The following is a 24,095-nucleotide window of genomic DNA, read 5'->3' as shown; positions in this document are numbered from 1 at the left end:
ATCCCCTCCAAATTTCATGTTGAAATGTGATTCTCAATGTAGGAGGTGGGGCCCGGTGGGAGGTACTGGATCATGGGCAGAATATGAATTGCTTAGCACCATCCCCTTGGTGTGAGATCTGGTTGTTTAAGAGTCTAGGATCACCCCCTTCTCTTCTTGCTCCAGCTTTGGCATGTGACATGATGGCTCCCTGTTGCCTTCTGCCTCACCAGAACCAGATGCCAGCACCGTGCCTCCTGTACAGGCTGCAAAATGGTAAGACAATTAAACCTCTTTTCTTTATAAATTACCCTGTCTCAGGTATTCCTTTGTAGCAACGTGAGAATGAACTAACACAATAAGGTTACCAAATTTAGTAAACAAAAGTACAGGATGCTCAGTTACATTTGAATTTCAGATAAACAACAAGTAACTTTTTAGTGTAAGTATGTTCTGTGCAATATGTGGGATATACATTTACTAAACTTCTCATTGCTTATCTGAAATTCAAATGTCCAGTGAAGGAGGAAAAGGGTAGGAGAGCCCAGAGAGGAGACAAAAGGGTGGGGTCACTGCACATAGTGGCCAAGAGCTGCTGGGACTAGTGCATAGGATGATGGGAGGTGGCAGGTATGGGCAGTACTGTATCCCCAATCAGGCACAAGACACAGCAGCCTCTTCCAGAAATCCCCTTTGGCAAGGGCTCTCCAGCTGAGCTTCCTTGGAGACCAGGGGAGGAAGAGCCCACTGTTGCCCCCACCTCTCCAGGCCTGCCCATCCCCTAGAGACTGCTGACAGCTGGGAGAAGGGTGCAGGCTGCAGGCCACCCGAGGTGCCTGCCCCGACCCTGGCTTTCATTTTTAATGAGCCATTTTCCAAGTGCTTCACAAGCAGGCAGGCAGGCATTGTTTGCAGCCAGCAGGGGAGTCCTGAGCCGGCTGTTAATGGGTTTCCCTCAGCTCCCCCTCCTTGCCTGGGGTCTGCACAGCCCCTTTGGATGAAAGGAGCCCTCTGCAGAGGGCATAGTGACCATGGGCATGGCAGCCTCTGTCCTCTGTTCGGGCTGTCAAAGCCTACCCCAATCTGCCTGGGGAACGCCTTCATGAGTGCCAATTAGAGTTGGGACATTATGTGTGTGATTTCAGAAGCCAGTGGAGTTGAGACACTCAGAACGCAGCAACTTCTGCATAAAGCAGGTACCTAGAGAGCTGACCCTGAGAGGAGCACCAATTGAGAGGAGCTCAGCAACAGCTGGAGTTTGCTGGGGGTAAATTGGCAAAACCAACGCTGGATGAGGCTCACAGGACTTGGGGATTTTTGAAAATTCAAAACCCCAATAGGACACAGGGAAATGGCAGAAGGTTTTCTGTGATCTAGTGAGGAAAGCAAACCTGAGGGATCGTGTATTTGGATTCACATAGAGTGAAGGTCCTCCTCACAGGGACTCATGATGTCCAAGGTCGTCAGTTTCTCCTCCTGCTCTCTGCAACCTGCCTGGTTTGAGTGCAAAGAGCACTGGCCTGGTACTCAGGAGGCCCCAGCTTTGCCACATGCTAGCCTCAGGACCCCCAAGAAGCACCTCCCACATTGGGCCTCAGTTTCCTCATTTTGGGCAAAGTGGGAGGTAAGGAGATAGACCAGACGGAGCCTGTGTTCAGCCCCAAATCCCACACTCCCGGTAGGAAGGCTGGCTCCTCATGGGCATGGAGAGATCAGCCTCTCCAGGGAGCTGCGCAATTGTGCTCCACCCCCATTCCCACCCCATCCAACTGTTCAGAGAATCTCCAGGCTGGTGAACTCAATGGACCTGTCCAGCTCTGATACTTAGGGATCTCAGTTAGCTTCTTGCTCCCTTCCCCTAAAGCAAAATTCAACTGGAAAGATTTATAATCAAGGCCTTGGAGAGGCCCTGTGGATGGAGGATAGCCCTTCAGGTCTACCTAAGCACAGGAAGCGCCCAGCCCCCGTAAGAAAAGATCAACAATTTTCACTGTCCTCACTCCTCTTTTCTTCAGGGAGCCGCAACATCAACTCTCCAGCCCTAGAGACCTGGCAACAGGCTTCCCACTCTCCCGCCCGGACCCTGGCTCACACCATCAACCACCTGGACACCCGGCTCCTGCTGGGTTTAAAAGAACACTCCCTTGCTCATGTTTTCCCTTCCTTACAGACAAAATAGAATTGGAATTTCCAAAAGAATGTTACTAAAAATCTTCATGGAAAATAGAAGGGATTTGTTTTCGTTTTTGTTTTAAAGGACTTTGAAAAGAATGAGCCTTCCATGTATGGGTTTAGGAGTAGAAGCTGCCTGAAATGGGGTCACAGGTGTCTGCAGAGCCCAGACCCCATCTCCCCACCACTCCTTCTCCACCCCCAACCCCCAGCCTGAGCAGGCAAACACAGGCTGTGATGGTAGCAGGAAGGCTGCTGCAGCATGGGGGTAACATAGTTTGGATGTTATCCCTTTCAAACCTTACGTTGAAATGTGACCCCCGGTGTTGGAAGTGGGGTCTAGTGGGAGGTGTTGGATCACGGGAGTGGATTTCTCATGAATGGCTTTGTGCCATTCCCTTGGCAATAAGTGACTTCTTGCTCTATAGTTCACAGGAGAGCTGGTTGTTTTGAAGAGCCTGGCATCTCTTGCTCCCTCTCTTGCCATCTGATACGCCAGCTCCCCTTGCCTGCCATAAGTAAAAGCTTCCTGAGGCCTCACCATAAGCCAAATAAGCCATGCTTGCACAGCCTGCAGAACTGTGAGCCAAATAAGCCTCTTTGTAAATTGCCCAGCCTCAGGTATTCCTTTATAGGACTAACACAGGAGGCAATGAAGATACCTCGTTCTACATGATGATGAGCAAGTTGCCACACCTCCCTGGGCCTCCGTTTCTGACCCTGTAAAATGGGGATATGTGTATCCATCACACATGGTTGCTGTGAGAATTGTGTGAAACAATACATGCAAACTTGTCTTGCACATAAAAGACACTCAACAAGGCAGGTGCAGCGGCTCATGCCTGTAATCCCAACATTTTGGGAGGCTGAGGCAGGGGATCACTTGAGGTTAGGAGTTCAGTACCAGCCTGGCCAACATGGCAAAACCCTGTCTCTACTAAAAATACAAAAATTAGCCAGGTGTGATGGTGGGCGCCTGTAATCCCAGCTACTCGGGAGGCTGAGGCAGGAGAATCACTTGAACCCAGTGAGCCGAGATCGCGCCACTGCAATCCAGCCTGGGTGACAAGAGTGAAACTCCGTCTCAAATAAAAAAAAAAGACACTCAAAAAATATGGGCCTTTCAGCAGTTTGGCTAAAAACTGCTCCTAGCCAGACATCACAGCCAAAGCTAAAGCCTTTAGTGGAGCAGGATCTTCAACTTGTGCCTCAGCTCAGCCCTGACCTCAGTCTCTGGCACGAGGCAGTGCCTACTGTTTTGACCCAGCTCCCTAGGCCAGCCTCACCCCAATCTGATTCCAGAAACAAAACGTCTTCCCAAATGTCCTGTGTCCCCAATGCCGTCGCTCTGAGGATGCTAGGTCGAGAGCTTGTTTGCAAAGTACAGGGAGGCACCGTTGTTTTCGGCTGATTGGATAGGTGGGTGCCACGTGCCAAGCTTTACACATGGCATCTCAGTGAATCCTCACAGCAGCCTCGATGTGACATATACTATTACCATCTCCAGCTTATACGCAATACAAGTCAACGCCCCAGGTCCTGCAGCTACTGAGGGCAGAGCCAGTGGTTCTCAATCCTGATGACAAAAAGGATCACCTAGGGAGGTTTTGAAACATACAGATCCCAGGTCTGTCCCCAGATATTCTGACCCTGTAGGTCTGGGGTGAGCCAGGGCATCAGAATCAGAAGCTCCCAGGGAGCTTCTGAAACATGCAGCCTGGGTTGAGACAGCTCGCATTCTCACATGCAGCCTGGGTTGAGACAGCTCGTCTGACATTCAGCAGACCTTTCCCCTCTGCTGGAGGACCCCTGCCTCCTTCCTCACACCCTACCCATCCCAGGGGCCCTACTGAAGCGCATGCGCACACCAGCTATAGCCCCAGCCCTTCAGTCGCCACACGCGCCCTCAGCTCCAAACGCTTCCAGGCCCTCTAGATGGGGAAACTGAGGGCTGAGGTGGACTTGTGACCTGCGGAGGCCCAGCTGTTTGTCTTCTGCTCTCTGCCATCCCCTACAGATACCAGCAGAACATGTCACTTGCAAAATAAAAATAAAAATAAAAAACAAACAAACCAAAACTCACTTCTGTTTTCTTCCTCTCTTCTTCCCATGGGACTGGTTGGGAACCAGCCCCCCTCACAAGTCCTCCCCTGCCCCCATCCCTCCAGATGAAGCCTCTGGACTAGAGGCCCACCTACTTGGTTCTTGGGCTTCTGGCTTCCTAGAGAGGCCCTTCTGCCTTCTCGGCTGGTCAGGGAGGCAAGTTCCACACAGCTCCTTGCAGACCCAGGCTGCCCCAGGCTTCGAATCAGTGCTGGCATGGCGACAGGCTGTTCCTCACACTAGGAGGGTCGCATCTGCGGCCCATGTCCTCCCTCTGGTCCAGCCTAGCTCACAGGAGCCCAACACTGGGCTTGGGCCCAAAGCCTCGACAGTGTTCACTTATATGCCTGAACTTGGCCCTGCTGCATACACCCCCTGGGGCAGGGGCGATTGTTCTCAATAGCATCTATTGTTTGCTGAATCTTGTGCCCAGTCTTCAGGCTCCTCACCACTTTCATTGGTTCCTAACATTCAAAGGGTCTCTCCCCAAGAAGGGCACTCCTGAGTGAGGCCCCTGCCATCTTCTGGGGCCCTGGTGTGGAGGGGGCCCAAGAAGGCCCCTTCTTCCCAGAGCCAGCATGTCACAGGTTCCAGCCTGTTCCCCTCCCCTGGCAACCAAGCCCAAGGGCTCAGCCTGCTGGAGTAGGTTCTGAGCCCTCAGCCCTGTAAGCACAAGGTCCAGCTGCATTTTATTTTAATAGAGAGATGGACAGAGGACGATGGGAGACAGAAAGATTTTAGCAAGCATCAGAGAGTAAGGTCGTTTTCTCCTACCATAAATTTTGTGTCAATTAACGAGTATTCATGAACGATGCCAGAATGCCTCTGTGTGTGTGTGTGTGTGTGTGTGTGTGTAACCTTGATCTGTAACCAAATCAGTGGGGCTTCCTCTGGTAATGGCAGTCTGGGTAAGTGTGCGTGTAAGCTCATTCACGTGTTCATTTAGAGAGACAGCACAGTACAGGGTTAGAAGCAAGTTTTCTGGAGCCACACACACTATGTGGGTTCAAATCCTGCCTCTGCCCCTTTAAGCCATATGGGTGTGATCCTGCGCCAACTGCTTACCTTTTGTATCTCAGTTTTCTCATCTGTTAAATGGGGTTAATAAAAACACTTAGCAGAGTGCCTCACACAGAGAAAGTACTTAATCGATGTTAGCTACGATTATGACCTTGGCACTAGGGGGGGACGTAATGCTAAATATTCATTCCCCACATGTTTTTTGTAGTCAAAAGGAAAGCACCATGGCACATGCAACAGTGTAGGTGGATCTGAATACATTATTAAGTGAAAAAGGCTACAGTGATTACATACAGCATAACAGGCTTTGAATAAGGCTAAAAGTAATTATAATAAAATGTATATTTTTAGTAATATATGTAAGTGGAATAAAATGGTTGCCTTGGGAGGCCCGGGAATGTTTGGATGTAGGCTTTTGTCCAATCCTACCTTTGTTTTGGGCAATGGGCTCTTGGGTGCTTATTACATTAATAAAAACAACCAAGTAAATACATGATTAAATAAAGGCAGCCCACGCACAGACCAATAAAGAGATTGTCACAGGCCAAATATTGTGGTTAAATACTGATAGTTCAAAAGCAGGGAAAACAGACACAAATACACAGAGTGACCGTTGCAGGCTAGAAACTGTCTGGGCCCTGGGTTTACATCAGTGAATAGAATAGAAAAAAAAATTCCCAGCCTCTGGGAGCTCACATTCCAGTGCAGGGAGACAAGAGTAAGCAAAAGATAAGATGTTGATATCCAAGTGTGTTAGGAAGAGAAATGAGGAAGATTCAGGCGACAGGAAGTAGACAGGCAGAGAAAGCTTCACTGAGAAAGGGATATGCAAGCGAAGTGGAGAAGGAGAAGGAGGGGTCGTGAGGGTTCTGGAGGCCAAGCTTCCAGGCAAAGGGCATATCCCAGGCCAAGGCCCTGAGGCAAGAATGCACTAGCACAGGGTGGGTTCAGTGTGGCAGGAGTGGAGTGAGGGGGGAAGTGGGTAGACGGGTAGGTGGGAAGATGGAGCAGGTCGTTTGGCTCTTGCAGGCTGCTGTGGGGACTTGGCATCGATGGAGTGACATGGTGGAGAGGGGGCACTGGAAGGCTCTCAGCAAGGTAGGAAACATCTGACACATGTTAGAGGATCCTGCTGGCCGCTCCACCTAGGAGAGCTGGGGGTGGAGGCTAGGAGGCCAATCAGCAGGCTATTGTACTAATCCAGGTGAGAGGTGATGGCTGCTAGCACCTGAGAGATGACAGTGGAAGAGGTGAGAAGTGGCCAAACCCCAGATATCATGATGACACAGCTGTTGCTCTGCTGGGGACTCCCAAGCTGACAGCCAAGGCCAGATATGCAATACAAAATCTCCCCTAAATGCTACATCAGAGGCCAAGCCCAGTGGGCACTTCCTGTCTCCTTCCCTCCCTTGCAGCTCTCAAGGGCACTTGTCAGCTGCAGGAAGTGCGCTGGCAGCCGCGGCCCTGCTCCTCAGACCCTGGCTCAGGCAGCCACCACCTCTGATTCCACATGCTCCTTCCCAAGTCCTCCTACAGCCAGCCTGACCAGAAACCCTGACCATCTGTGCGGCCAGGGCACTGACTGTCCTTCCCCACCCAGGGTCTGCCAGCTCCATGACTGCCCCCTTGAGTTTCACCCAAGGGTCCTGTTGTGTCTTCATTATAGGCCTCAATGTGGCCAGACTGTTGGAGCCCAGGAAGGTTTAGGTTTAACGTCAGTGGTTCTCTACCTTGGCTGCCCACTGAAATCACCTAAAGAAATTCATAAATTATTGGTGCCTGAGTCTCACCCCCGAGACTGTTATAATAGATCTGGCATACAGCCTCGGCGCTGGAATTTTCTCAAAGCTTCCAGGTGGTTCTAACATGCAATCCAGGGCAGGGAACCACTGCTCAGGTGGCTTAGTCTAGCTCCCTGTCCCTCTCCCTGGTGGGCGCGTCATGCCACAAACCTCCCTTCATCTGCTTGCTCTCCTAGACAAAGCCCAGGCTGGTGCATCCTCTACAGACATGAGGCACCTCTGGAGGGCTCGCTCGGCCCAGAGATGAGCTGACTATACCCATGCTGGCAGGCACTGTGCTGGGTAGAGCATGTACCCACCTACCTTACATGATGGGCTGGAAACTGGGGACTTTTTGCAGGGCCACCTCGCAGCCTGGAGAGTTGAGTGGATACCCAGGACCACCAGCTTCCCCAGGCTGCTTCTAAGGCCAGAAAAGCCCTGCAGCTCCGATACGTGTAATCAAAGCTGCACTGGATTGCTTCCCCTCCCCCACTCCTCCCCATCCCCATCCTTGTTCCTTTAGGACTAGGACTTGGGATGCATTTTTATTAGACTTTCCCTAGGTGAAAATGGTGCTGGGCTAGGGGTGGGGAAACTGGATGGAGTGTGATTTACACTTCCCCTGCATCCTCACACCTCCCAAGGGCAGCCAGCCTCGGCAGCCTGCTCACAGAGCCACTGCAGATGGGCTGCACGGTGCAGGCTGCATGCTGATCTGCCCCAGCCGAGAGCAGGATCTCTGCATGAGCACCCCCATCTCAATCTCCAATGAGCTAGAGGCCCTTTGGTAAATGGGATAGAGGGAGGGGTGGATGCTGATGTCTGTAAGGTTCTGGCAAAGCCAACACTCAGAGAAATTACTTATTCCCCAGATCCCATTCACATCGGATCAGGCTGCCCCTATTATATTTTCTCTTTGCTCCAAACAGCTCCTTTGATTCACACCTGCCTCTAAGTTCTATCTCTAGGCCTCCGTCCCTGCATAGCCCCAAACAAGAGAGGCCATTTTCCCTAGATAGAGGCTTCCTAGCTGCCTCCTGTCCTCCTTAGAGACGATGGCCTTCATCGGATTAGTTTCCAGTGGACTTGGCTTGCCCATAGCACTCCTAGAAACCCTAAGCAGGATCTCTCAGTCTCAGCACTGACACTCTGGCCTGCTGTGTCAGGTGGGGAGAGGAAGGGAGGCTGTCCCAGGCATTGCAGGATGTCTGGCAGCATCCCTGACCTCCACCTACTCAATGCCAGCAGCACTCCCCTCCCAAGTCTGGGACAGTCCCAGAGCTCACCAACAAATGTTCCCTGGAAGAGGGTGGGCAAAATTACCCTGGCTAAGCAACACTGTGCTATCGCAACGTGACGGGAGACCTTTGCAGGGCAAGGACCATGTCAGCGCTTCTGAGAGCTCAGCCAGTGGCCAGTTCAGAAAACCAAGCTCTGATAATCAAAACATAATAGATGTTGGTGTAGATGTGGTAAAAAGGGAACACTTCTATACTGTTGGTGGGAAGGTAAACTAGCGCAACCACTATGGAAAACAGTGTGGAGATTCCTTAAAGAACTAACAGTAGATCTACCATTTGATCCAGCAATCCAACTACTGGGTATCTACTCAGAGGAAAAGAAGTCATTATACAAAAAAGATGCTTGCATTCGCATGTTTATAGCAGCACAATTCGCAATTGCAAAAATGTGGAACCAACCCAAATACCCATCAATCAACGAGTAGACAGAGAAACTGTGGTGTGTGTATATATATATATATATATATATATATATATATATATATACACACACCACATAGATATATATATACACCACATATATATATACACCATATATATATATACACACCATATATATATATATATATATATATGACAGAATACTACTCAGCCATAAAAAGGAATGAATTAATGGCATTCATAGCAACCTGGATGGGACTGGAGACTATTATTCTAAGTGAAGTAACTTAGGAATGGAAAACCAAACATCATATGTTCTCTTTCGTAAGTGGAAACTAAGCTGTGAGCTTGCAAAGGCCTAAGAATAATACAATGGACGCTGAGGACTCGGGGGAAAGGGTGGGAAGGGTGAGGGATAAAACACTACAAACTGGGTTCAGTGTATACTGCTCAAGTGCACCAACATTTCACAAATCACCACTAAGGAACTTAATTATTTAACCAAACACCACCTGTTCCCCAAAAAGCTATGGAAATAAGAAAGTAAAACAAAATATCAATTAAAAGAAAAAGAAAGCCAGGCTCTGCATTAAGGAATGGTATGATCTTGTGAGGAGGTCTCACTGGGCTTCAGTGTCACCTTCTGGCCAATATTTGTACAGGGCTGGTACTATGCTAAGTGCCTTCTGCGGATTTTCTTATATAATCCTCACAACATTCCTCCAGGGAAGGCTTGGTCCCTATTTTACAGCTGGAGAAATTGAGCCTGGGGGAAGTTAGGCAACTTGCTCAGGAGCACACAACAAGACAACGCAGTTTGACTCCAGACCCCGTGGTCTCACCCACGTGGGTCTTATCCATGGTCTGTACTCCCTCCCTTAAAGCAGGGAGTAGGCCTCAGATGACCACCAAAGTCCTTTGCAGTTCTATGACTTTGCCATCCTTTTGATTTTGCTGCTACAAAATGAGAGTTCACTGGGGGTCCTGTATTCTTTGTATTTCCCTGCCCCTTTAGGACACAGCTTGCTCACACCTTCCTTCATCCAGTGGTTTAACATGCTCCTACTGTGGGCTGTGCAGTCAGCCAGGATTCGGCAATTCAGTTGTCAATGAGGTGTGGAGTTTACCCTCCAGTGAAGAGGTAGATGTTAAACATCTACTTATAACTGTAAATAAATGAGACATTTATTTACAACTGTGATGCTACGGTCTGAATGTGTGTATACCCCCAAAACTCATATGCTGAAACCCTAATCGCAATGGTGATGGGATTAGGGCCTTTGGGAGGTGATAAGGTCAGAAGGGCAGAGCCTCATGAATAGAATTAGTGCCTTTTTAAAAGAGGTCCCAGAGAGCTGCCTTGACACTTCCACCAAGTGAAGACACTACGGGAAGGCACCATCTATGAGAAAGTGGGTCCTCTCCAGATACCAAATCTGCTGGCACCTTGATCTTGGACCTCCCAGCTTCCAGAATCATGAGCAGTAAATTTGTTGTTTGTGAACTCTCAGTCTGTGCTATTGTTACCACAGTCCAAATGGACTAAGACGCTTGTAAACAGGGGCCCAACCCAGCCCAGAGGGCCAGGGAAGGGACCATCTAGCTGCTGTCTGATGGGTGAGCTGGAGTCAACCCGGAGAAGGCGAGGAAGGCCATCACCCCAAAAGAGCAGTGTGCACACCACCCTAAGAGGGAAAAGAGTACGATGTGCTGAGCCAGGATCTGGGGTTCAGGTGTCAATGAGGCATGCAGTTTACCCTCCAGTGAGGAGGCGGATTAGGAATTAAACATCTATTTACAACTGTAAATAAATGAGACATTTGTTTACAAATGTGATGCTATGGTCTGAATGTGTGGATACCCCCAAAATTCACATGTGGAAACCCTAATCCCTAGGGTGATGGGATTAGGTCCTTTGGGAGGTGATGAGTTCATAAGGGCAGAGAAACTAAAAGAGAAGAGGATGCTAGAGGAGGCTGATGAGGTGAACAGGACCTTGTGGGCCCTGATAAAAATTTCTTGCCTTTATCCTGAAAGCAAGAAGAGGCTATGAGAGAGTTTAAATAAGAGAACGACATGCTCAGATAAACATACTCAGCGGAGCAATTCCTGTGTGCTGTGTGAAGACTGCGTTGGGCTGGGGATGGTGGCAGGAAATGCAGGGGGCGCTGTCTGGGCTGGTGCAGGGGAGGTGGTGGTGAGCTGGACCACATGATGACTGAGGAGCAGAGAGAAGCGGCAGAGTCCAGAGGCATTAATACACAGAGCGGGCAGAGCCACCATGGATGTGATGTGAGAGGGTGTGTGGAAGCAGGGTTGGTGGACAGGAGGACAATGGAGCTGTTTACAGGACAGAGTCAGTTCCCAGGGCTTGGGGACTATGTCAGGAGCTCCCTTTGGCCACACTGAGTTTGGAGGGTGCTGTGCATGGTAACATGGGATTGAATGACTGATTGGTCTACTAACTGATTAACTGATAAGTGATCTTGAGACCTCTTTCTAAGATGAAACTCACTTTGAGGACCCTGACTGACTCAGATACACCCTGGACAAGCACAGATAGAAAACAAAGAAGGCACACATGCAGCAGGAATGCCTTGGAGGGGAAGAGCCCACACAATGGAAATCTAAGTTGTTATTACTATTACCTTATCAGGTCTGACAAGATCACAGTCAAAGGTGGGACTGTAGCAGCCGGTAATACAATATAAAGGGGATCGCTGGTGGCAACTGGCCATTGCATTGATTCTTATTCACTCAGAAGCTAAATCACAGGGCTAATGTGAAACATGTGTGAAATACCCCTTTTTCATGCACTAGCAATGAAAGGCCTTCACAAATCTGCAGCCAAGTGAATGTACTTACTGAGTAATAGGAATGTGCACATGGGCATCATTTTATTACCACATACAGGCCCGCTTCATCAAAGCTTTGATTTCACATTGAAGAAAGTGCTCCAGCTACCCAGAGAGGTAAAGAAATGCCAGCACAAGGCCCCAGGTTGGGAAAGTGTTTGATATCCAAGGCCTGAGGATTTAAACCATGGAATGTCAGCATGGGAAAGTATCTCAGGTCATGTAGCTCACCTGCATGACAGGTGAGGGAAGGGCTTGTGGAGGGTCACCTAGTTCACCAGCAGCAGATCAGGGACTGGAATCCATCCTTTGACTAGGGCAGGCCATGGCCACTCCTACCACCGGATTCAGGACCCATAAGTCTTCACCAAAACCACCATAGGAAATGACAGCAAAGACTATTTCTAACAGCCCAGGAAGGCAAGCAAAGGACACTGTATCTTGGCAAACATTTCGGTTAAAGTGCTGGGGGACACAGCATAAGGATCTGGGAACAATGTCTTGTTCGCTTATTTGTTTCCAGATAATGCATACCCTACCTACTTCTTCTTTTTTTTTTTTTTTTTTTTTTTTTTTTTTTGAGATGGAGTCTTGCTCTGTCACCCAGTCTGGAGTGCAGTGGCACAATCACAGCTCACTGCAACCATCACCTTCTGGGTTCAAGCAATTATCCTGCCTCAGCCTCTCAAGTAGCTGGGATTACAGGTGCGTGCTACCATGGCCAGCTAATTTTTGTATTTTTAGTAGAGACAGGGTTTCACCATGTTGGCCAGGCTGGTCTCAAACTCCTGACCTCAAGTGATTTGCCCGCCTTGGCCTCTCAAAGGGCTGGGATTACTGGCATGAGTCACTGTACCCGGCCTCTACCTACTTCTAAAAAAGATTTTGGGTGGTCTGTAATTAAAAACACACACACATACAACAAAATAGTTCAGACTGATATCGGACTGTAGAATTGTTCTTAACAGCAAAAAAACTGGAAATGACCCAAGTCGGTCCCTTCATAGGGAACTGGTTAAATAAACTTTGTTCATGCATATAGTGGAATATTACAGAGTGATAAAAAAAAAAAAGCTAAAGAAGTACTCTATACTAATATGGAGATATTTCCAGGATACATGGTTAAGGAAATAAAAAAGCAAGGTACAGTACAAAGCATACAATAGGCTATGTTTTATAGGGTAAAATGGAAAACTAAGAATATGTACTTGAATTTCTGTGTTTTAGCACAAATAAGCACTATGCGGACAACAGGGGCAGGAACGGAGTAGGAAAGGACAGAGGTGAGAGTGAGAAATCTTAGTGTATACCTCTGTAAAAGCATTTGATTTTAATGCTTTGCCTATTCAAAATTCAAATCCAACTAAACACAAGAGGAAATGCAATAATAACACAAAGTATTGCAGGTGCAAGAATCAAAAATTGCTCCCTTCTGCCTTCTCAGAAAAATGGATGCAGACGATGCCATGCCTGGGGTCTCACCCTCACATCAGCCCAGAAAGTGGAGGGTGAGTCACCAGCCTCCGGCCTGGAGGAGGAGGGAACAGAGCGCAGAGAAAGCCTGGTCTGCCAGGCAGCCTGCTCAGGCTGGTCACAGTGGCCTGGCCTCTCTCTCTCTTCGTGGAAAAGATCAGGAAGGCTGGATGGCCTGGGACCTGAATCAGGCCAGTTCCACTCGAGGCCTGCCCTTCTCTGGAGGGCTATGCCCACGTCTGCTCCATGACCCACCCTTGAATCACCATCATCCCAGTTCCTGATACCCTGTGGTTCCAGGAACAACCACACTGTACTAAGTGCAGTGTTCAAATTCTCAGGACCCCACCAGCACACTTGATCCACAAATATACTCTCATTTTAAGGCCACATGGTATATGGAAAGAGCACGAGCACAAGGCTGTGAGTCAGGAGACAGGAGTTCCAGCCCACTTTGCCGTGAACTCACTGATCCCTGACTCACAGCCGTGAGCACACCTGATCCACTGCTCATCCCACTCTCCCAGAGCCTTCCTCACTGTTCCCAGTCTCGATCCCAGCTTTGGCTCCAGTGCCAAAGTTCTGGGGGTGCAATGCCCCACACCCTGGCATTGCTTAGCCACAGTACTTGGAGAAGAATCGCGGGAGATGAGAGAGGACAGAGCCCTCAGCTCAGGATGGAGGCTTCAGCTGTGTGAACATGTTCTTCCCCTCCCTGTCTCTTCTCTGATCCCTTCCTGGAGGAGAAGCGGGGCAGCCAAACAGCAAATCAATTAAAAGTTACTGCTACCACCCAGATATCCATAAATGAGGTTAAGTTAATCTGTCTGATTAATGAATTATATCCATATTACAGAAAACCATGTTATAAAGAATTACAGCCATATATATAAACAGTTTTTTTAAAGACATTAAGTGAAAACACAAGCTGAAGAACGTAATATTTAGTTGGATCCCATTTTTGTTTAATATGTATCTATTTTCCAGATCCATGGTAACAGTATAGATATAGACAGTGATATGGATTTGGATTCGGCTACAGATATAGCAATTCCCTAAATTGTAGACAGTGATGAGCTGTGGTGATGGGGGGTGGTTTCATAAGTTCCTTCACTCTCTCATAGAAGTTAAATACTTCTATGTTGTTATTTTTTTCTGATACAAAGCAGTGATTATTTTTGTAATTTGAACAAACATCTTTCAAATTTACTGCATACCTACTATACACCTGGCTGGGCTGGCCCAAATGATGTCCAAAGTCAGTCAGAGGCTCAGGGGAGGAACCCCCTCCCAACCCTGCCCCATCCATCAGATGGGAACCTGGGGCCCAGCGAGGTCTCGTGGTTGGCAGCACACAGTGAGTTCATGGCAAAGCTGGGCTAGAATGCCTATCTCCTGACTCACAGCCTTGTGCTCTTTCCATATACCACGTAGCCTTAAAATGAGTGTATTTTTAGGGGAGGGGGGTTCTTGATGTGCCTGGTAGGGAAAGAGCAGTGGAAATACTGCCCCCACGCCCCCCGACCACCAAAAAAAAAAAAAAAATAGATTTCACTTTCCAGGACTCACTACATGGCTGCCAGGTCAATATCACCACTTCCTAAAAGTCAGCCATTGACTGATGGAAGATTCCAGACAAGTGTTCATTTAAAGATGAACCATTAACCGTAAATCAAAGCCCAGAGTGAGTGCTGAGTTACAAAACTAATTAGAATAAGTGGGTAAATGGATGGCTGGTCTCAGTCCCAGTGGCCACCTGACTGTTACCCACCAGGGCTGGGAGAAGAGAAGATATATTCTCTGAGTCATAAAAGCCACACAGGGCCAGAGACGGCTTCTTTAAGAAGTCTCTCTCTAATATAAAAATAATCACCACCATCTCCTCAAAAGGCAGCCAGAATGGCAGGGCACACACTGATCAATTAACAAGCGTTATTAAACCTTTCATTCCACTGAGCTTGGAAGGCCCAGTGGCCTCTTCCATTTGACCACCACTTTGCAACGTAGAAAGGCTTTAACTCGTCATCCTGTTGGATCCCCTGTGCCCTGTTGCTGGTATTTTCTAACCTTCATTTTTGTGTCTGCAGAAGTGGTTAGTGACATGTTCAGGGGCGTGCAAAGCTGACAGGCAGAGCTAGGCGCTGCTGCTGCCCCAAGCCACACTCTGCTGAGGGGCTGCAGAAGGAAAAGAAACTACACAACCTCTGAGAAGGTAAAACCACCAAAAGTACAACCCAAGCCAGTCCAGAGTTGGTGCTGACCTGTCGCCCTCCCAGACCACCTGCACTACAATGCAAATACATTTTTCCACCCTGAGATTTCCGTCTTCTGGGTGCAGTTTGTGTATGTGGGTTTGTACATATGAGCACACATGCGTGCATCTTTAGTGTTTGACTCTTTGTACTCCTTGAAGTGTTTGTACTGACGCTGTCCATTAAACTCTCGCTTTAGTGTCGGTAGGACAGGCAATCTAACTATTTCCGTTTAATAGATAAGGAAGCTGAGGCTCAGCGTATCTCGCCCCATATCTTATTACTCCTCAGTGGCAGCGTGGGGAGGGACAAAAACTAAAAGTTGTTGAGGGCTCACTGGATCAAGAACTGTCCATGCCATCTCATTTTGCACCTACAACAATCCCGGGAGGGAGATGTACTTTCCCCATGTCACACTTGAGGACAGCGAGGCTCAGGGGGACTGCGTCACCTTCCCCAAGTGGCAGAGCCAGAACTCAATATCAGGGCTCTCTGAGCTCAAAGCTAAGGTTCTGTGGTTGTTGTGCAAGTCCACAGTGGGAGCCAACTCTGTGCCAGGCACTGAGTAAGTCCTTTCTCAAAATATCAGTACTGGCAATAGCTTATGTGTAGCCTTCTAACAAGCTCAGAGGGAGCTAAGCTCTGTCCAGGGCTCTTGAGGACAAGGCATGCCCCGGCATGTCTTTAAATCCAGGCATGGCCCAGAGCAGGGCACCTGGGCAGGGGATGCACCTTGTTGAGGTCTCTACCACAGTGCCATCCTTTTCTAGGGCCTTCTCTTTCATTTCTGCTGTGCAAATTAAAGGGTGATGTGGACTTTTAGGTAGCAAGAGCTCATGCCTACTGTTCACATCCTGAATAACTCCATGCACACTCAGTGAGGCGAGTCAGTGGCCCCAAAGAGCTCTCTGCACCCAAGAAACCGGGCTAGCTTCATGGTGTGCCTCAGGTCCCCTCACCTCCGCTCAAGTAACCACTGCCAGCCTTTTCCAATGTTTCCATCAGAGTTTGTCATCTCTCACTGCCCTAAGGAGTGATACAATGATGATGATGATGATGATGATGATGATGATAAACATTTCCACATGAAGGCCTGGGTGTCTGAGTCATTTTGTTGCTTTGTCCCTGTGGTTTCTGTATTTTTATACATTAAAAAAAAAAAAAAAAAAACGAAAAGAGAGGGCAGGACTGAATGAGTGTGGGCAGGATGAGTAATCCCAGCCTTACTGGGTCCTGGTGGGAAGAAGAAAAGGGGGTGGAGACAGAATGGAAGAGAAGATGGGAGTGGCTGTGAGGGCTAGGCAGGGGGAGCATCTACTCCAGCTCCAGATAGGAAGGACTTGGGCCCCCAAGTCAGATAGCACCGAAATCCAAACAAGGTTTATGTGCTCAGCTGCAGAATGTGGGCGTGTGGAGGCGAGGGCAGTGTTCCAACCGAGTAATCCATAACCAACAAAGAAAGAGCCCATCTAAATCCGCCCCAGACTGCCAGGTCAAGGGTTACCTCCTCTAGGTGGCCTTTGCACGCCACCCAAGCCAAGAATGAGCCCCCTTTCCTCCGAACCTGAACCGCTCATTTGTCCCGCGGGCCAGATGGCTTTGCTAGTCCCCTTCCCTGTGTATTTTCATTGCTTCCTCAGTTCCATCATGAGTTCCTGAAGGACAGGGAACTTGTCTTACCGCCTCTGTGTCTTAGACAGCACCCTGCAGACAGAGCCATGCTGCATGCAAGAAATGTTTGTGGACCAAAGTCTCAGAAAATGGTACCAAATAATAATCACACAACTTATCCTTCAATCTTGGGCTTTATGCTATACAAAGCCATGTCACATTCTTGTGAGGTGGGTGGCAAGTGATACTAAGTTCATTTTACAGATAGAAAAACTGAGGCTCGTGCAGCATGGAGTCTGAGTGGCTACCCAATGACTAATGAGTAACCAGAAACAGTTCTGGAACCCAGGTTTCTAACTTTACTCTGATTTTCCTTGGAGGGACTGAAAGTTTCTATCTCCTTTGAAGCACATAATAAATAATTTTGGGGCACACTGCATTATGATAGCCCATCCCCATCCAAGAGGCACAGTGTATATTAGCATCACCAAGGCTCTGAAGAAATCTCTTTGGCTTAGTTCAATGCAGCCTTCTCCAAACTTGCCTTACCCTGAAATCTTTTTGCATGTGACCCTACCATATTCTGTACTGAGGAAATGTTCTTCTCTACTGTCACTTTCCCGAAGGGTAAACCACGCTCCCAGGACAAGCTGTACACTATAGGCATAGAAAGGCTTAAGTTAGATAAACAAAGCTCTAATGGTGAAATTTCAGGGCTCAGCCAGCTAGTAGGAACATTTCCACTTCTTTTTTTAATCACTGAAATGTTCAAACAGACACAAAATGTTTGTGTATATTGTTCACTAAAATCTTTTATTCTGAAATTTTTTTTCTGAAATATTTTAAAGAAAATTCTAGACATCATATCATGTTTTCTGAATTTGCTTCAGTATATAACACTGTCACAGCATTACACATGCTAAAAAATTAATGCTAATTCCTTAATATTTAACCCGATTCTCTCTAACATATCATTCTACAGTAGGTTGGCTTGAATCAGATTCAAACAAGACTCATAGATTGCATTTGGTTCATGCATCTGTTAAGATTCTCTCAGTCTATAACAATTCCCTCTTCCCCATCCGCTTTTCCCACTGAACATCAGTCACGTTAGAGAAAGAAATAAGGTTACTGGTACTGCGAAGTTCCCCCCCGGGTCTGAACTTGGTGATGGCCTTCACAAGTCCTTGGCTCTTATATAAATTGGTGGTTAGAGCTATCGCTTCATCAGCATTAGCTTCAGTTTCCTGGTAAGACAACATTATGGTCAGTGCAGTGTCCTCCCTTTCACATGGCAGCTGGCTGAGCCACTTGCAGCAAAGCATAAATTGATTTGGGGGTTTGGATGGTGGGAGGCACATCTTTTTGAGCAACTAGCCTTCCCAGTGTCTCCAAAGTTATATTATAATCTAGAATTTGGTTCTAAATACATCTCTAACCCAGGATTTGCTAATTTTCTAGGATTTCATGGAAGATGCTCTCCTACCATTCAGCTCCAAAATTCTATCAGTCTACCCTTTTCTAGTCTGTTTTTTTTGTGACCTTTTACCTCTCCTTTGGTTTTTTGTTTGTTTTGTTTTGTTTGTTTGTTTGTTTTTGAAGAAAAGCCATTTTCCAATTACCAAGCAAGCCGGGGACCTCATATTCCCTCCAGGCCAGCCCCTACCAGTGACTCCATGGGCTCAACAGTCCATGGCTTCCTCCCCTCATCTCTTACAAGACAAGTCAGAATCTCAAGGAGAACAACAACACATGGTTGAACATGATAAATATGCATCCCAAATTTTTAAAAACCAAATTACACAAATCAAGCTTATTCTGAGAGGTTCGTTTTACCAGGGGTCTCTAGTGCTCCAATCAGCATAATTAAATAGTAAGATCTCTCTAGAATTGATTGTGGTTTTCACATTTTTTTTCATCCAAGGACCATTTCAGCAAGATGATTTTAAGCTAATAAGAACCCCCAAATTAGAAACTAATTAAGGAGATGGAAAATACAAATGTATTTGTTTTTAGTTGGGTACTATTTTTATCAGAAGAATCATGAAAAATTAAAATTGTTAAATACTCATACGAAGGTTGTCAGTCAAGGGCAATGTGGCTTTCTTCCTCTCCCTGCTGCAAAACTTAAGGTGATATAGCAGAAGCTGTTCCCCCTGGGCTCCCAGGAAGCAATAAAGAGACTAATTTTAAAGAAACAGAATTTACACACTGCTAGACTCGGTGAGGAAAGAGTGTTGCCATAATTCTCTCAAATCTTTGGCAAGTAAGATCCACAGCGCCTTTTACTTTTAGAGTGCATGTACACCTGGAAACAGGATTAAATCATTGCAGTACAGGCTCTCGTGCCCATTTAACAGAGGAGAACATTAAGGTCTGGGGAACTTAAAAGAACTGCACTGGGTCACATAGCAAACTAAGAAAAAGCCAGGTCAATAACCTTATCCAAATGTGCTTGAGTTTGTGATACCCCCCTCTGCATTGTCCCCCAAATGTGCCATAGATCATCTTTTGAAATAGATGTTAAGTCACAGTGACACTGGTTTGAAGGACTCTTTTAGGATTCGTGACAGCCTTGAGAGCTCAGGCCCCAGGAGAGCCAGCAGGAAGCGGCAGCCAGCTGCTAAAGGGGGCGGGGGCTCTCCAGTCTAGAGAGGCAGGCAGCAACACGAGTGACCCAAATACTACTGTGGCGAGCATCAAAGGCCCATTAACCCAACCACACACAGTCAAATGTGGACCCAACCTTGAAAATGCTGTCTCAATGCCCAGGCCCGGAGAATTTCCATTTATCCTGCAGACTTTGCCCTGATTCCAGTGCAGCTTAAGCCCAGTTACTCTTCATGTCACCCACCTGCACCTCCTGATCCTACTCCCTCCACGCCAGGCCCAGAGGACATAGGATTTGCCTGGAGCCCCCATTCCCTATCACAGAATCCTCACCAGACCCAAGCCAGGGAGGCAAGGAGGTCCTACAGGACTTACTTAGATCCATGGCTTGCTCCCAAGTCCCAGGAAGGATGGATTATGAGCTTTCACAATAATCTAGGTGGATTCCAAACTCAGGAGGATTGGCTAGAGACCCCACGCACACAACAGGCTAAGAGAAAGGAAAGATGTCAGGGAAACCTACTGCTGCCACCAACACCCAGATCCTTCCCCTCTCCCAAAGGAGAACAGGAGGCAAGGGGTTAATTCAGAGGTGCTCACCCGGGGGATAGAGCACCCAGGGGGAGCACCTCATGGAAACACCTAGCTGAGTCCTATGGCAGCACCATCTGCCATCAGATGCCAAGAGAAGGGGCACCTTTTAAATCAAATGTGCAGCCTCAAACTCAGCTCCCAGACCAGAAAACACCCCCAGGTAGGGAACTAAGAGTCTCAATAACATTTGATAACTTTACAAAGGACATTCACATACATTATCTCACTTGAGGCTCCGAAAAAACCCAGAAGGCAGGAACTATTTAACTCATTCTTCAGATGGGGCTGGGTATAGGGGAATCTGGCCTTGTGGCCACCGGCCAGGTGCCAGCTACATGTGTCAGGGTGCCAGGTCAGTAACTCTATGTAGCGATTACTGCTTTCTGCTGCTGTTGGGGGTCAGTGGCCAGAGTTGCCATTCGTAGGATCACAAAATGTGTACCCCCTCCAGTCCCAAAAAGAACAGCCATATTTTGTGACAATAAGATCTGGACTCCCTATCCTAAGGGGAAGTTATCTGAATTTTTCTTTCTGGGAAAAGCAAGGGGACATGGTAAGGTAGTAACAGGCCTTTGTTTCAAAGACTGAGGCTGGGAGGCAGGAGAGAGAGGGATGAAGGACATGGAACTTTCAGAGAAGGATCGCTGGGCTGGATCCCAAGAGAGGTGGGATGACTTGGGACCTGGAGTGGCTGGCAACCCTCACTCCACTGGAGTGCAGTGCCTGGGTGCTGTCCGCCCCCTAGAGATGGTGGCCTGGGAACTCCAGCTTCCCCTGTGGCAGAGCTGGCATAGATAGAGCACCAGCTGGCTGCAGGGGCCTGCCCCCTCCAGCTGACCACACAGGTCTGGATAAAGGGGCACCACAGGCAGCTGTCACCACCAGGGACTAAGGCCTAGGCTCACCCCTCCCCATTTGTGCTGACCTGCAAAGCGGCCCGGTTCTCATGCAAAAGGAGAGTGGAGACAGAACTACAGAAATGCCAGTTAGGAAACTTTCTGCCAAACTTAGCCAACAGGAAAACCCGAATTTGTTTTTATTCGATTTAGGAAAATAAAAAGAATTAGTTCTTGAAATTGAGTGTCACAGAGCAATTATTCATTATTTTATTTAGTTACCTCATAGTTACATAGATAGAATTTATTAGTTCCAATTTCAGGGAAGCTTCTGAGGCTCAGAGACCTTCAGGAACCACCTGAAGGTCCCAGACCCAGCAAGTGGCAGAGTCCTGAACCCAGCTGCTGAGACCTGGAGTCAGGGCTGGTTTGAGAACATAAGTCACCATCTAGAATAAGTGATTCAAGACATCTCTTATTATCCAAGAGAATGTCCCCAGGGATTCATTATAGACATTTCATAAGAAGAGAACATAATAATAAATCTTGATGTCTAGCTCAGGATACCCCTGGCCCCTGGGTGCTCCTTGGCAAGATATTCTAGAGTCTAGATTGGTGCTATCCAACACAGTTGCCACTAGCCAACTTGAAATGTGGCTGGCCCAAACTGAGATGGTGCTGTAAGTACAAAATACACTGTAGACTTCAAAGACTTTGTATGAGAAGAATGTAAAATATCTCAGTCATAATTTTTATGCTGATTACATGTTAAAATGATAATATGTTAGACCTACTGAGTTAAATGAAATATATCATTAAAATTAATTTCCCTTGCTTATTTTTACTTTTTTAAATGCTGCTACTACCACATTTAAAATGACACACGTGGCTTGCATCTGAAGCCCGCCCCCAGTGGCTATTGGGCCACCTCACTCCGGGTCACAAGTCTTGCCTTGGTTTCTTGCACACTCCTCCCCTTGAGCTGGAAGACAAGGAGTCAAGACTCTCCAAGCATTCGGAGAATGTCCTCTTTTCTCAACACTTCTCTAAATTCCTGGCCCCACCCCTCCTGCCTCTAGTCTTTCTGTGTGCCTAGCAACTGCCAAAGCACATAAATGCAATGACCATTTCTGAGTGGTAGGGTCCACCTAAATCACATTTTCTGTGGCCAGAGAAATTTTGATAACCGGTTTTCAAAGCACAGGCCCCCAACCCTGTTAGCAGTCAGAATCCCTGGAAGTTAGAAGGCACTTCTCCCAGCCTTCCTGGCTCTCACCCCCGCCAGACTCTGAGCTTCTCCAAAAGCAGAATCATGAAAACAAAACTAAATGTACTGATCACTTATTATGGTGCCAGCTGCTGTCCTAAGTGTGTTACATGTTTTATTTTATTTAATTCTCCCCACTAGTCTATGAGTGAGATAGTATCGTCCCTGTTTTTGAAGATAGAAGCTTGAAGCCTCCAGAGGTCTGGACCAGGCTCCACACTCCCTCCCCTGGAAGCAAACCGCAGCTCATTCTCTGTATTTCTGGCACCGAGCACAGTGCTTGGTGCACAACAGGTAATCAGTAAACATTGGTAACATAGGAGAAGAGCGTTTGACAGACCCAGTCCTTGGCTCTTTCTGGCCTTCATCAGGAGGCATGTTGCCCATTAGCCTCCTAAGATTACAAACTTGAAAGTCCTCACCCACCTACCTCCAGGATTGGATATTTTCTGCTTCTACCCAGTACCCCATCACCTCCCACCATGATGCTCCCCAGCTTCAGCCCTGCGCAGGTCCCCAGCCAAGTCCAAGAAGTACAAACCACTTGCCCCACTGAGAGGTGGAGTCTGGGGATAGCCCAGGACCAGTCCATACAGGTCATATTTAGGCCAGCTCCCTAGCTCAGCCCCTCCAGTCATAGCCAGTCTCTGACTACCCCTTGCCAGAGACCCTGGAGCTCAATTCTTCCTCCATTTCCTTATATAGACAGGAGTCCAGTTCTGAGCCCACCTAGCGCCTTTGGTTGATCCACTTCCTAGAGCTGGGCTCAGCTTTCTAGATTCCTTCTTCAACTTATCCTTTCTGCCTAATTTAGAACAAGGCCACCCAGAAGTCCTAATGTTCTGCTCCTCCCCATCCCTTGGCTCTGACCCTGGGGACCCTGACACTGGCCTGCACTGAAAAGGAATTTACCACACCCTCTCGGGCCTCCTGTCCCAGGCCACTGGCCCTTCTCCCCTTGCCCTGGTCAGTTTCCCAAGGCCCCAAGCTATTTTTGCCTCCACCCCAGCCTACCATTTTCCCCACGGTGGAAGTTGCCAGGGTGGTACCTCATATGACACACACAGCAAAGACCAGAAAATCCATGGGAACGCAGTCTGCCATTGGATCAGAACCCACCTTTGGGGTCTCCAGCCTACTGGCTGGCCCCTGTCCTTCTAGTCTCAAGGCCCTGCCTTCTAGGCCCTAGAGACTTGCTTGATGCTTCCAGGCTTGGCTGACTTCCCTGAATCAACTGCTAGACCCAAAGTATCTGATAGGCCCCTACTGTCCTCTCCAGACCCCTACCCATTACCTCATCCACCTTTGATCATCTGCTAATTGCCTGGGCATTCTTGAAAGAATGGGAAGACACAAAGCCTTTTGTTTTTAACAAGCAGGACTCACCCATCACCACACCTGTCATTTGACATATCTGAACCAGACCTAAAGGCTTCCCAGCCACTGAGGTCTCCAGGTCTATCCCTCACACGTCAGGGACACAATGAAAGAGCTTCTTCACTTGTCGTTGCCTCTGTTTCTCCACTGGCATGAACTCCCTGTTTCCCACAGAAGCTGATGGGGAATAATGACTTCTTGATTTGTTACTCTGAGTTCCTCAAATATGACATGCTACGTCCATAAAGGCATCAGGCCTTCCCATAAGGCATAGGAAGTGAACTCATCTGATGCTAAATCTTCCGGTGCTTGGCTCCAGCAAGCACATGGGGCAGAAACTAGTAACTATAAAGCATCCATCTATCATCTTATCAGGCCTTAGTGTGCTTTGTTTGCATAGTTATCTTCCCACGGGTTGACATTTTATGCTTACCGCAAGCTGATGTATTCTCCTACCTGCCATATCATTCATAAAGGATA

General features: G+C 47.8%; 1 protein-coding gene across 8 annotated transcripts in view; it reads right to left on the bottom strand.

The window, feature by feature from the left end:
• LOC105489374 (zinc finger and BTB domain containing 7C) overlaps positions 1-24,095 on the bottom strand; it is a 383,672-nt gene that overhangs the window by 286,235 nt on the left and 73,342 nt on the right. The gene's annotated exons all lie outside the window — the stretch shown is intronic.

Source organism: Macaca nemestrina, chromosome 19, assembly GCF_043159975.1.
Source record: "Macaca nemestrina isolate mMacNem1 chromosome 19, mMacNem.hap1, whole genome shotgun sequence".
NCBI classification, from domain to species: domain Eukaryota; kingdom Metazoa; phylum Chordata; class Mammalia; order Primates; family Cercopithecidae; genus Macaca; species Macaca nemestrina.
This window is presented reverse-complemented; position numbering and strand designations above follow the sequence as displayed.